The following is a 3,357-nucleotide window of genomic DNA, read 5'->3' as shown; positions in this document are numbered from 1 at the left end:
CTTGTGGGAGGGAGGCTGGTGGCATTGGGCACGTGCTCATGTGCACTGCATCAAATCGCCAGTGGTTAAGCTCTCGATAAGCCCCTATATGTCTCGCCAGCTCAATGTGCAAGCGCATTGGCAGGCGAGTCCTAAAAAGGGAGGTACTCTTGAAAAGCTGGAAAAAGAGTTCAAGGTGTTCATATAGGGGTTCATCTCAAAGCAGGGATCTCTGCGACCCTTTTACTTACAAAGTACCTGGATTTCATAGCAAAACAAGCAAAATGTCGCAAACGAGCTATAGCGATGATTTTCCCCACGCTAGGCCGGCAATGCGTTGAATCCTTGCCTCAAGCGAGGATGATGCGCCGGTCTGCGGGTGGGACAAAGCGACAGACTTCTTCACTCTAGGCCAGCGATGCGTTGAATCCTTGCCGTCAGGGAGTATGATGTGCTGATCCTGTTGCGTGTGCGATCTTGTTGCAATAAAAGAAAATGGCGCCTGCTAGGGAGCGACGATCTGGGTGCGATGTGAGGAAAATGGCAGACGCACGGCGCTCGCTCTGCGATGTCGAGATGCAATGAGCTCGATGCGATGATCCGGGGTTAGCGAGCCTTCGACAAGCCCGCAAACGTGCGATGCGATGATCTCGGGGGTTAGCAAGCACTTTGAGGCCCGCAAGCGTGCGATGCGCTGATCTTTGATTTGCGAGCGCTCGGCGGCAGCAACGCAATGATTTTTCTTACGCTCTTCAGCTGCGGCGGCTCACGAACGGGTGTTAGCGACAATTTCAGCACTCTCTTCTCTGTAGTAGAACTAGAGGCCCTGGAACTCACAGGGGCAGATAGAAAACCTCGCTGGGAGGAATCAGGAGGCTGGTGGGGGATTCAGGTGTGCCTGTGACTCCAGCAGGAGGCTAGCTCTCTTCTAGCCCTTGGGTGATTGCTTAGCAAAATAAAAGTCTCTCAAAAGTCCTTTTCCCTCTTCTTCCAAGTCCAAGGGGAACTACTGCAGGCCAATCCAAGAAACAGCACACAAGCACAAGGACAGTCCTCTCCTTTAGATTCCTTCCGTAACATGGACAGAGGTTGACATCCAAGAGCAACACAAAAATCAGGGGTTTGGGCACATATATTTTTTACCCCAAAAGTCTTTGTTCTCAAAAGTCTCTAGTTGCTGAACCCAGCCAGAACCAGTTCTGCTCAGGCCTGGAGCTCTTTGTTTACCAGGCTGCATCCTTCCTTTCAGAAAGAGGGGGTCTGCCATCAGGCGCACAGTAGGAGGTGGAGCCAGCATTCACCTTGCCAGGCACAGCCCTATTCAGGTCAAGGAGCTACCCCTCCCCAGTACTCAATGCAGATCTCTCTATTCAACCCAGGTCTGACTCAGCCTGCCTTGCCCCTCTAAACCCAGACAATCAATACACATAACAGCAGAGCGCACTGGAAGGCTTAGGCAAGAAAATACCTACTATCTAAAAGTGGTATTTTCAAACACAGAGTGTTAAAACCAACTTCACTAAAAGATGTATTTTATCATTCTGAGTTCAGGCATACTAAACTCTAATTTCTACCATGTTCCCTGTGTCAGATAGGACTATAAGATGTAATAGCCAGTCTGCCCATTCTAGCCTATGGAGAACAGGTAGCCTTGTAGCAGTGAAAACAAAATGGAGGGTAATTCACTACCAGGACATGCTACACATATCAAGCCATTTCCTACCTTACACACACAATGCACCTACCGTAAGGGTGACTGATATGTTGCTAAGGGAAGGTTCAGGGGCTGGGAAGTGTGGGCACTTCACAGCCAAGATGGCAGTTCTGGACTGTACGCAGACACTGCAGTGGCAGGTCTGAGGAACACTTTAAAAGCTGCTTCTGTGGGTGGCGCAAACCAGCGCTGCTGGCCCACCAGCAGCATTTGGGTTACCAGCCCTGGGCACGCACAGGCCACACTACTAGGGACTAATAGGTAAGCCAATCAAGGATATAGAAATTCATAGTCATATTTACACAGGGAGCATTTGCGCTGTGGCACTGAATGGCAGTGGCACAGCGCCCGAGCATCTAATACCATCAAAACCAGAGGAGACAACAGCGAAAAATGGAAGGGAAACACACGCCAATCGTGCCAGGACTAACACGTGTCCCCTCCAGCTGATATGTCGGGAGAACTACCCATCTCCTTGGGGGTTCTCTTCACTAAGGTGGAAAAATCTGGACAGACCCTTGGGTGATTGCTTAGCAAAATAAGTCTCTCAAAAGTCCTTTTCCCTCTTCTTCCAAGTCCAAGGGGAACTACTGCAGGCCAATCCAAGAAACAGCACACAAGCACAAGGACAGTCCTCTCCTTTAGATTCCTTCAGTAACATGGACGCATTGGCGTGTTCTGTGTCAGGGCGGTGTTCCACTGTGAAATCCATACCCTGTAGGGAAATGGACCAACTCAACAACTTGGGATTCTCACCCCTCATCTGCATCAGCCATCTGGGTGCCTGTGGTCTGTCTGAACCCGGAAGTGAGTCCCAAACATATATGGTCTCAGCTTCTTCAGTGCCCAAACCACAGCAAATGCCTCACTCTCAATTGCACTCCACCTCTGTTCCCGGGGAAGTAACCTCCTACTTATGAAGGCTACAGTTTGGTCTAGTCCCTCCTCATTGATTTGTGACAGAACAGCCCCCACACAATGCTCTGAAGCATCTGTCTGGACAAGAAATTCCTTAGTAAAATTGGGCGCCTGGAGGACGGGTGCTGTAAACATGGCAGTCTTGAGGGCATCAACAGCTTTCTGACAGGTGTCAGACCAATCTTTGGCTGCTTCTTGGAAGTCAGCTCAGTCAAGGGGGCAACAATGTTGCCATACCCCTTGACAAATCTCCTGTAATAACCCGTGAGACCTAAGAAGGCTCTCACCAGGGTCTGGGTCCTGAGGGGCTCCCATTCCAGGATGGTTTCAATCTTAGGCTGTAGGGGTGTGTAACGGTCGGATTCTCGGACCAGATAGGAACAGCTCCTCAGAGCACCTCCAACCCAGCCGGAACGTAATCACCTCCCTCCCTAGGACGTATTTACAATAGGTATGTATATGCTTTGTACCTAAGGATGGGGAATTAGCAATATACATGTGTGGGTTTTCTACAATATCCCACTCATACTAGTTAGTCTCACGGCGACTTAGGCCCAGACTAGTCTACCCTAGGGCAGTTCTGATTAGTTACCATTACACACTGACCACAGTCAGTGCTCGCTCGGCACGCCGCAATCCTGCGTGCCTACACACCAGTGTCCTCCCTGGTGTTCTCTCACTCACATTCCGATCCACAATCCGGCGGATCTACGCACCAGTGTCCCGCCTGGTGTTCTCATTAACGC

The sequence above is a fragment of the Lissotriton vulgaris genome, chromosome 5 (genome assembly GCF_964263255.1).
Source record: "Lissotriton vulgaris chromosome 5, aLisVul1.2, whole genome shotgun sequence".
Lineage (NCBI taxonomy): Eukaryota > Metazoa > Chordata > Amphibia > Caudata > Salamandridae > Lissotriton > Lissotriton vulgaris.
Note: the sequence above shows the minus strand (reverse complement) of the source record.